At 41.7% G+C, this 11,355-nt stretch overlaps 1 long non-coding RNA gene across 2 annotated transcripts; it reads right to left on the bottom strand.

Annotated features, from left to right (window-relative positions):
* Positions 1–2,529: 2,529 nt before the first annotated feature.
* On the bottom strand, positions 2,530–11,012 carry LOC135112407 (uncharacterized). 2 transcript variants are annotated; one of them, XR_010274352.1, is made up of 8 exons: positions 10,442–11,012; positions 9,223–9,392; positions 5,448–5,584; positions 5,143–5,254; positions 4,670–4,809; positions 3,864–4,036; positions 3,348–3,504; positions 2,530–3,048 (listed from the first exon to the last, which is right to left on the bottom strand). It is a non-coding gene; the product is annotated as an uncharacterized LOC135112407 (long non-coding RNA). The 2 variants fall into 2 exon arrangements; XR_010274353.1 differs by lacking the exon at positions 3,348–3,504.
* Positions 11,013–11,355: the final 343 nt, after the last annotated feature.

The raw sequence follows: 11,355 nt of genomic DNA, 5'->3' as shown, positions 1-11,355 counted from the left end.
TGATAGGGGAAAAATATCAAGTTGTTCATTAGGAGGTTATCAATAAGGGGAAATTACTCAATAAGGAGATGACGTTAGTAATGACAGGTAATTTGTGAAAAAGTTATAATTCTAGAAGTTGAATCGTAGTTCTTAATGGTAAAAAAAAAATGTTAACAAATTTATTAATACGAAGTAAAAAAATAAATCCAGCTTCTTTAAACACAAACAAACACAAACGAAGGGCAAACAAAAACAAACAAACACCAATCAATCATAAAATCAACAAACAAAATTACGAACCTTTCAAATTCCCTCCCTCTCTCTCTCTCTCTCTCTCTCTCTGGTGCCCGCGGCTGGCCTCTCAGGTATATGGAAATTTATCGAGCTCGCCAGGTAAGCCAGTATTGTTGACACAGGTAGACAGGGGGTCAGAGTAATGGCACCTGTCCCCATCAGAATAAATGGGGAATTCAAGGGGGCGCCTCTCCCTCTCCCCCTCTTCCTCTTCCTGAGACACGTTGACTTTCTCCGGTTGGTTAAAAGTAAATTCATATTTTGTATTGTAAGTTTTCTAGATTGAGTTTATTATGTTCGATGCATTCGTTGTGTGTGTGTGTGTGTGTGTGTGTGTGTGTTAGTCAGGTCATGTATTTACCTTAACACACACACACACACACACACACACACACACAAATGTTCCCTACGGTCTATCAGTTTCCTCCTCCTCCTCCTCCTCCCTCAACAGGTTAATCAAGAAGGCGACGGCTCACTAACGCATCCAGCTGTTATGACCCTTCCCAGACCAGCTGACCTCATCTCAAGGGCCTCTCACCACCAGTCTGTTGTGTGTGTGTGTGTGTGTGTGTGTGTGTGTGTTCATGTCACTGCTCTCTCTGGCAAAGGTTCCTCAATTGGTGGGTTTTTCCACGGCAAGCAGATGATATTTTTCTTTGTGTCTACACAATCTCTTTCCTTCCTCCCTCCCTTTCTCTTTCCTCATACATAATATATTTCTATCCCCTTCCAGCAGCTCTTGTCTATCCATCCCTTTCCCTCCCGTTCTCTTATTCCCCTTCCTTCCTTCCTTCCTTCCTTCATACATTATATAACACCCCTCCTTCCTATATTCCCCTCCCATCCCTTCACTTCCCTTTCTATTCCCTTCAAGCAAATTTATTCCCCTCTCGAAGCTTCTTTTCTTCATTCCTTCCTTTCCCTCCTCCATACAGCCTTCCCTTCTCTTCGTTCCCTTCACATCAAGAGCCTTTCATCCCTTTTATTCCGTCCAGGCTTCACTCACATGCCGCGTCAAGAAAATATCTGATTAAATCTGTAAATCTGAAGTGTAGTTTGCATCGTATTCTGCTGACACGTGTAGTTCCTCCATCCAGTATTAATGAAGCGAATGAAACAAGGTGTGACTGGCATTCATCTCAAGGCACAACTGACGCGGCGCCCACTTGATCCCGCGTCCCTAGTGACTAAGGGTGACACATCTTGGCCAGATGACCCCTGTAAATTTACCAGTGACTCCGGTACCAGATGACCATTCAGTACCAGTGATCCTTGTGCCAAATATTCTACAGGAGTACCAGTAATAAGTCACCCCCTACAGCCCTAGTAGCTCATGACCCAAGTAGACTCACAAGCACCCCGTTACTGTGTGGCATGTTACTCGTATGTGTCTCATGTTCCCTCAGCCGTCATCACTTTGGTTTGATAACACTGTCCCTTGCCACTGTTATGAGGAGACGATCAGCAGGACACAGGAATTGCGACGGAGTGCAAATGGCAGACACTGGAGACAAGCGTGGCCCGTCCCTCGCCTTGTGACCGTGCTTGTACCAATAACTGCCAGCAATGAATGACATATGTGCCAAAGCTCCCGGCACCACACACAGCCAGCCCATCACACGCCTTCAGAATGTCCCTCCCCCACCTCCACACGCCTGTCTGAAAGCCGTCCCGGTGTCAGCTCCATCAAATCTTGTTTTGTAACTCCCCTCAAGCCTCCCCTTCCCTTCAGTCTCCCCAGGATCACCACACCAGCTGTTCCCTCGCCGTGTTTCTCAGAGTTGCTCATCACTCCCAGAAAAAGAGCTTAATTATGACGCTACTATGTAAAGCCACGAAACTGAAATCTGTGAAGAAAGATGGAGAAATGTTTCAGCATTACAGTGAAATCCCTGCACACACCACGCCCTGTGTGTGCACACACCGCACCGCTTAAAGGTAACATGGGGAGGAGGAAAAAAGGAGAAAATAGACGTGGAATAATACTTAAAAGAGGATAGAGGACAAGGCGAATAAAAGAAAGAAATATTGCGAATTACGTGCGAAGGGAAGCATGAGAGAGAGAGAAAGATAAACAGATGAAAGAGTAAAAATTTACCCACACTACCATATTTGATTCATATTTTGTCTTGACCTAATTGCTCATGGAATTTAATTAACTAATGTTTTGGGCATTGCTGAACATTGTTTTGAGTAATATGAACAAATTCCTCTGTATGACTTTCAGTTACATATTGGGAGAAAAAAAAAAAGTTTCTTTCTGGTCAGCCTTTGGGACACAAACTGCTGTAATAAATTTTATTTCTTGAACATTGGTTTTACTTTGTTGAGGAAGGAGGGTTAGGTTAGGTTAGGTTAGTTAGGTTAGGTGATTGTTAGCAGTGCTTAAAACCCCTGCAGTTGTATAAAAAGAAGTTTGCTCTTGTGTACATGTATTTAATTATTGGTGCTGTTACAAAATTTACCCATATAGTCAATAAACATAACCAAGACCAACTAAGCAATGGATTATAAATAGGAGTATGTACAGTACCTCTGGCAGTCAGGTCTGAGACAATGACCACTGCAGTGCTAGATAACATTATTGTGCTCTAATGCATTCATGATTTACACCAAGTTGATTTGGCTTTACATGTGAACTTCTAAGTGGATGATAATTGCAACATTCATATCCATGCAGGTGGGGGCCTCCAGATGAGACAACACACACTGCTGTGGAGTTGGTCATGCTGTGGATGTTGTCTCACACAACATTTGCAGGACTGCCATACCCTGAAAGTGATGGCACCACACTGCATAAGTAAACTAACAAAGGTCAAATTACATTTTGTAAATTAATGCTGTTTTTAAGTGCAGTACTGTAATGTAACAATAATTGTGCTACAGCATCATCTTCCATGGGGCTGGCAGCATCATGTCCAACACTCATCTTCATGAATGTTCATCTGCACATTTGCTCATCAACTCAGCAAAACCATGTGATAAACACAGACATGACTAGGTTGACTGCTAATTAAAAGAAAAATTTGTCAATAAAAACATCACTCAAAGAATACCAGCTTATTCTCTACCTGCAGTAATGACAGCTTTTTTTTTTTTTTTCTCCAGAAGTGTCAGGGCCTCTAGGACCACAGCCTTCCACCAGCAGTGGTGTTGGAGCCATCCAACCCTCTTCTGCTGGTGTCGCTGGGTCCACAGGGGCCTCTGGATTTGACAATGCTGTATCATCTGCAATGGATGAGAAGATCTTTGTTCAAATTATGCTCATTATAGATGACTACATGCAATGGTGAATAACATGTTAACATGTATTCAGTTGTGTCCTCCAGTACAATGAACACTGATTATACAACTCCTGCCACTAAGTCTGTTGTTCTTGCTACTCTGACCTAATTTTTTATTTTATTTTTTTATTATATTTATTTATTTTTTTTTTGAGGAATACATCTCTGAGGCATATAAAGTGTTGATTCCATAAGTGCATCACACCACCAGCCTGGGTACAGTATAGCAGAAAGGTCCAAGGAGCAAATGAGGTAAAAGGACACAGCAAGATAGCGTGACATGTAACTTGAAATACCACTTACTTTGTAACTTGAGGTGTAGTCATGTTTGCTTCTAAACTGTATTTCAGATGGCCACTCTGACTTGGAAGTTCTCTCTCAAGCACAGGAAACCCAACAGCAGATTAGTCTGAGTATGGACGAGCTGGTGATGGTGCAGCTGGCTGTACAGAACATGTCCCAGGCACTTTGACAATCTGTTGAAGTGCAGAGGAACATTGTGCATTCATTGCAGCAGCTGGTAACACTTACTGAGCACTTCATTAATGCCAACACCACCCACCAATAATTTATAGCATTTTAATGTTTACCTTTCATAAGTTTACCTTTATTAAGTTAAGTTATAAGACTAAGTTATCAAATTAAGTTATATTAAGCAATATTTCTTTTCTGTAGAATTAAGTTGTAGCAATTCTATCATTAACCTCCAGCAGCATGTTAATGTTAGTGCAATATAATACCAAACTTCACTGTGATACCTACAATGCTTCTGTGTTACTTAAAATACAAAAGTAAGATTAGTGTTTTGTGGTGACCTGCTGGTGGACATTTCTGTAAATAAGTTTATTTACTTTTTTTTTTTTTCAGGATGTGAACTATACTCATATATGTTATATTTTTCTTTTTCTTGCAAAGACTTTGGTAATTGGTAATTTTATTTTATTTTTAAATAAATCTACAGCACTTTTTTAATCTATTTGTGTTATTCATACCTAATACTAGCAAGCCACTTAAGTATTTGATGAATTTAAATGTTGCACTGATCTCTTTCATTTAGTATGCAGTGATACATGGAAAACCATTATTTCACTCATTACATGATTACTGACCTCACTTCCTTACTTCAGTGCTGGAAGAAGTTTTGTATGATTTCTTGCTACACAATTCTGCCTGAAGCACACTGACCCCTCTACAGCACAGCAGGGTTGGTATCAGCATGGGGCACTGTTTCATCCTCAAGAGGTGGTAGCTGTAAGCAGACTTTTGTGAGGGTCTGAGAGGTCTAGGGACTGGAACCTAACTGTTCCATTTGTTTAAAGTTATATTGTAGAGGAACAGTCATGTAGTTTGACATTTAGCATTCTGATGATCTAAAACTAACCCAAACCATAATGACTTTCAGACATCTTTGTAGGAAAAAAAAAAAAAAAGAATGTTTATTTTTGTTAAATGATGGTACACTTCTGACAAATTTCATTACCCCAACAACAAGTGTAAGAACATTCATGACTGTACTCGGTTAAATCTAATGTCCATGATACAGATATATCCTGTCAACTACCAGAAAAATAGTGACAAGTACATATGTCATCAGGAACTTGATGCAGCAGTTGTGTAGGAGCAGGCAAGTATTAATTATTTTGACACACTTGATGGGTCTGTACTGCAAGCCACCTCCACAAGAGTGCAGGCACCTGTGAAAAGTGAGATTTCATACTACAAGAGGATTCATTACTTATAAAAGAGTATATCAAGTGTTCATTTATAACTAATGTCAAGGCTTATCACACTATGTTTTCTTATGCAATACCAGTAACCATGTGCAGTCACATGAAAATCAATAAAATACATGGTTGGGTAAACATGTGATGCAATAATGCTATATACCTGGCAATCTGGAGCAGTAGCTGAGGATCACTTCACTTGCATCACAAACAAGTTGGATGTTCAGAGGGAGTGATACCTTTTCCAGTTCAAGTAGAGGGCCTCATCCACACTTTGCTCCTTCATGGTAATGTGGCTGCCTGTGCACACAAAAGAAACTATTACATGATCATGTTACACAGTAGCTACATATATAGGAGGAGGCAGTAGACACCTGCCGAAACGATAATTACTCCCAGTGAGGTCTAAAGCACTGTTCAGGGGGTGCTGTGAACTTATCATTAAACCCAGCTGTGACCTCACTGAACGTTTCCCTTTGTGTCTCACAACACAAGGGGGTAGTCACAGCCTGCCCTCTAAAGACAACTCTCTTCCTCCACACAAAACTACAAGCACCTAATAACACACACACCCTTCACTCAAAAAATTTTAAAATCATGGCGACTCCTACACCAGCCTCGGAGTCCCCATCTGGGGAGGGGACCATAAATGTCCCCAGGTCGGACTGCCTTTCCGTCGACGACCCTAAGTGTCTTGACACCCCCCTCAACTTTTTCTTCATTAACTTCTGCAACATTCGCGGTCTAAGATCTAATTTTCAATCTGTAGAACACCACCTCTCCTCTTCTAAACCTCATCTTCTTTTCCTCACTGAAACTCAGGTGTCTGAGGCAACTGACAGTAGCCCCTTTTCTGTTCCCTCCTACTTTCTCTATCCTCATTTTCGATCCAAAGCTGGATGCTGCATTTATGTGCGCAATGACTTAACCTGCTCTCGTGCCCACGCTCTTGAATCTTCCGAGTTTTCCACCATCTGGCTACGACTACAGAGTCATTCTCATACTAAATTTATCTGTGCTGTATACCTCTCTCCTAACTCCTCTGACTATAAGAAATTCTTTGACTACTTAACTTCCAAAGTGGAGCACATTCTGACCCTCTTCCCTTTTGCAGAGATCTCCATTCTTGGAGACTTCAATGTTCACCACCAGCTTTGGCTTTCCTTTCCCTTCACTGACCATCCTGGTGAACTAGCCTACAACTTTGCTATCCTCCATGACCTAGAGCAATTGGTGCAACACCCTACTCGTATTCCTGACCGTCTTGGAGATACGCCCAACATTCTTGACCTTTTCCTGACCTCTAATCCTTCTGCTTATGCTGTCACCCTTTCTTCTCCGTTGGGCTCCTCCGATCACAATCTCATATCTTTATTTTGTCCTATCACTCCAATCCCTCCTCAGGATCCCCCTAAGCGAAGGTGCCTCTGGCGTTTTGCCTCTGCTAGTTGGGGGGACCTGAGGCGGTATTTTGCTGATTTTCCTTGGAATGACTACTGCTTCCGTGTCAGAGACCCGTCTTTGTGTGCTGAGCGCATAACAGAGGTGATAGTGTCTGGCATGGAGGCGTACATTCCTCACTCTTTTTCTCGTCCTAAACCTTCTAAACCTTGGCTTAACACAGCTTGTTCTCGTGCTATACATGATAGAGAAGTGGCCCACAAAAGGTACTTAAGCCTTCCTTCACCAGAACCTCATGCACTTTATATTTCTGCCCGGAACCATGCCAAGTCTGTTCTCCAACTAGCCAAAAACTCCTTCATTAACAGAAAATGTCAAAACCTTTCAAGATCTAACTCCCCTCGTGATTTCTGGCATCTAGCCAAAAATATCTCCAATAACTTTGCTTCTTCTTCTTTCCCTCCTCTACTTCAACCAGATGGCACCACTGCTATCACATCTATTTCTAAAGCTGAACTCTTTGCTCAAACCTTTGCTAAAAACTCTACCTTGGACGATTCTGGGCTTGTTCCTCCCTCTCCTCCACCCTCTGACTACTTCATGCCTCGTATTAAAATTCTTCGTAATGATGTTTTCCATGCCCTCGCTGGCCAAAACCCTCAGAAGGCTTATGGACCTGATGGGGTCCCTCCTATTGTTCTCCGAAACTGTGCCTCCGTGCTTGCACCTTGCCTAGTCAAACTCTTTCAGCTCTGTCTGTCAACATCTACCTTTCCTTCTTGCTGGAAGTTTGCCTACATTCAACCTGTTCCTAAAAAGGGTGACCACTCTAATCCCTCAAACTACCGTCCTATTGCTTTAATTTCCTGCTTATCTAAAGTTTTTGAATCTATCCTCAACAGGAAGATTCTTAAACATCTATCACTTCACAACCTTCTATCTGATCGCCAGTATGGGTTCCGTCAAGGCCGCTCTACTGGTGATCTTCTGGCTTTCCTTACTGAGTCTTGGTCATCCTCTTTTAGAGACTTTGGTGAAACTTTTGCTGTTGCCTTGGACATATCAAAAGCCTTTGATAGAGTCTGGCACAAAGCTTTGATTTCCAAACTACCCTCCTACGGTTTCTATCCTTCTCTCTGTAACTTCATCTCAAGTTTCCTTTCTGACCGTTCTATTGCTGCTGTGGTAGACGGTCACTGGTCTTCTCCTAAATCTATTAACAGTGGTGTTCCTCAGGGTTCTGTCCTGTCACCCACTCTCTTCTTATTATTCATTAATGATCTTCTAAACCAAACATCTTGTCCTATCCACTCCTATGCTGATGATACCACCCTGCACTTTTCCACGTCTTTTCATAGACGTCCAACCCTTCAGGAGGTAAACATATCATGCAGGGAAGCCACAGAACGCCTGACTTCTGATCTTTCTAAAATTTCTGATTGGGGCAGAGCAAACTTGGTATTGTTCAATGCCTCAAAAACTCAATTCCTCCATCTATCAACTCGACACAATCTTCCAGACAACTATCCCCTCTTCTTCAATGACACTCAACTGTCCCCCTCTTCTACACTGAACATCCTCGGTCTGTCCTTTACTCATAATCTGAACTGGAAACTTCACATCTCATCTCTAGCTAAAACAGCTTCTATGAAGTTGTGTTCTGAGACGTCTCCGCCAGTTTTTCTCACCCCCCCAGCTGCTAACTCTGTACAAGGGCCTTATCCGTCCATGTATGGAGTATGCTTCACATGTCTGGGGGGGTTCCACTCATACTGCTGTTCTAGACAGGGTGGAATCAAAAGCTTTTCGTCTCATCAACTCCTCTCCTCTAACTGACTGTCTTCAGCCTCTCTCTCACCGCCGCAATGTTGCATCTCTAGCTGTCTTCTACCGCTATTTTCATGCTAACTGCTCTTCTGATCTTGCTAACTGCATGCCTCCCCTCCTTCCGCGGCCTCGCTGCACAAGACTTTCTTCTTTCTCTCACTCCTATTCTGTCCACCTCTCTAACGCAAGAGTTAACCAGTATTCTCAATCATTCATCCCTTTCTCTGGTAAACTCTGGAACTCCTTGCCTGCTTCTGTATTTCCACCTTCCTATGACTTGAATTCCTTCAAGAGGGAGGTTTCGAGACACTTGTCCACCAATTTTTGACCACTGCTTTGACCCTTTTAGGGACTGGCATTTCAGTGGGCATTTTTTTTTATTAGATTTTTGTTGCCCTTGGCCAGTGTCCTTCCTACATAAAAAAAAAAAAAAAAAATTAATATATATATATATATATATATATATATATATATATATATATATATATATATATATATATATATATATATATATATATATATATATATATATATATATATACTCGTATCTCGTATATATATACATACATACATAAAATATGAAAACTTTTTAATGCTTAACAGGAACTTGAGGCTGTGAGATACCTTTCACTCAAAGGAAACACCGATGAAGTGATAGATTATAACAACAGCACTAAATTTAAAATAAAATACATTATTGTTAATCTTACCATCAATGGCCCCAATAACCGTTAGGAAATTTTTAATCCTGAAGAACTGGTGTGCAGTTCTCCTTTGATCAAGGTGTGTTGGAGGCATCTTGATTTCCTGCACTGACTTATCACTCAACACGGTGCACACACACACTTGAAGACCCTGCTGACACTTGCTTGCATAGGTCCTGAAAGCAGATTATAAGCCATTAGTTTTCATTTTATTTATTTATTTATTTTAAATAAGATATATGTTTCTGCTGTAAGAGAGAGAGAGAGAGAGAAAAAAAAAAAAAAAACAGCAGCAATGTAATGTGATCCTTGTAGCTGTAGTACAGTGTTGTTTCCATGAGTGCAGCCGTATTCACGCACACATTACATCTGTCAACTTTTTTTGCCAGCAGTATAATAAATCAAGTTATCCTCAAGACAGTGTTAGAAACATGTCAGAAATAAACCTACAAGTCTAGAAATATTTGTACACATGAATAATAATGTGGTGTGTGAGGAAGGGACAGCCCCAGGGGTACTTGACAGCAGGTTTGGTAAGGTTGGCATCATCCCTCATCCCTCCTTATCAATTGTGCACTCACATATTTTGACACTATTAACTAATCTTGGCATGTTCCTAACACTGGATTACAACTTTATAAACTGTGGCATGCAGCAGGTTGACTTTTATGCCTTTTATCCTTGAAAGTCAGCCACACTTAAGTATTATTCACCACACTGAACATCAGTTTATTCACCTACAAAAGTTATTTATGGAATATTATGCAATTTGTTTACACAAAAAGTAGTGGTAATTGTTTGGAGTCCTCTCTTGTCCTTATTACACGTCTATCCTCTTCCATTCTTTCACATATACAGTACCTCTTGATAAACCTGAAACATATATGTACCCCCATCCTTCAGGGGTTCCACAGGTTATGCTAACTTATATCAGTGTCCTTAAGGGTGGGTCTAGCCCCTGTGGTTATGTTGGATTAGGTAATGTTTCTTATAAAAGTGTACGGTGACTAACCTAATCTCTGGGGGGCCTTCGCCCATCCCTTGGACTCCCTGAAGGGCACGGGCACTTCTTCCTCGCCTTAAAGTTACGTTTTATGTGTATCTAAAGGTATATGCGAAGAATGTAAGAGAATAGACCATTAATAAGGTCAGGGAAAGGGCTCCCTGATAACTTCCACAACAGCCAGCCCCTGTACTGAAGCATGCAACACCAGTATCATCTTACCAGCAGTGTCTCCAATGACGTTTTGGAAGGGCCCACTGGCAAACAGTCTCTGGGCCAGCAGAACCTGGGTGTGAGTTGGTAATGCCTGGCTATGCCTTGTCCTTCTCTCCAGCTGAGGCTGCATCTCCTCAAACAAGAGGTTTAGTAGGTCTGCCGCGGGAAGCGATATTTGATCATGAGCTCATTATCACTCAATGCCAAGGGGTCGTGGCGATCCTGAAAGCGCCTTTCTTGCCTCAAGGCACGAACGTGGTAGTATGTTAAGAAAATATCCAATATATGCACAAGAAACGACGAAAACAATACGTAATCACAGTACACACTTGTTAGTGGGTGGGGGAATGGGGAGTGCGCACGTGTGGGACAAATCAGCCTCTTCATTTGTTTTCAGTGTTCCATGCAAGATTTCACTTTATGCATCACAAAACCATGCTTCCTTGCTGGTAAAGCTTGTAAACAATTAAAAAAAGGTTATTTTGTGCACATAAATATTTATATAAGAGTTTTCAGGCGAGGTGGACCTACATCACCTCAGGAGGTTGTAACTTTACAACCTTGCTACTATGGCAACACCAACCTCTTATGCGTTCGTGGATACCATATGGCGGTCCGAGGTTGATAATGGGCGCTGATCGCAGTTTGTTAAAAGTAGCAACCGTTTCGTGGATCTGGCCCCTGGATGCTTAAGAGAGAGAGAGAGAGAGAGAGAGAGAGAGAGAGAGAGAGAGAGAGAGGGAGAAGGTGATGGGGAGAGTAAGAGGGGAAGGTGAGAATGTCAGTCAGGTGATGTTTAGGTAAATGGAAGGTGATAGGGAAAGATTACGGTGTTTGTGAAAAGAAAGATAAGAAAAAGTGAGAGAGAGAGAGAGAGAGAGAGAGAGAGAGAGAGAGAGAGAGAGAGAGAGAGAGAGAGA

Source organism: Scylla paramamosain, chromosome 23 (assembly GCF_035594125.1).
Source record: "Scylla paramamosain isolate STU-SP2022 chromosome 23, ASM3559412v1, whole genome shotgun sequence".
NCBI lineage: Eukaryota > Metazoa > Arthropoda > Malacostraca > Decapoda > Portunidae > Scylla > Scylla paramamosain.
This window is presented reverse-complemented; position numbering and strand designations above follow the sequence as displayed.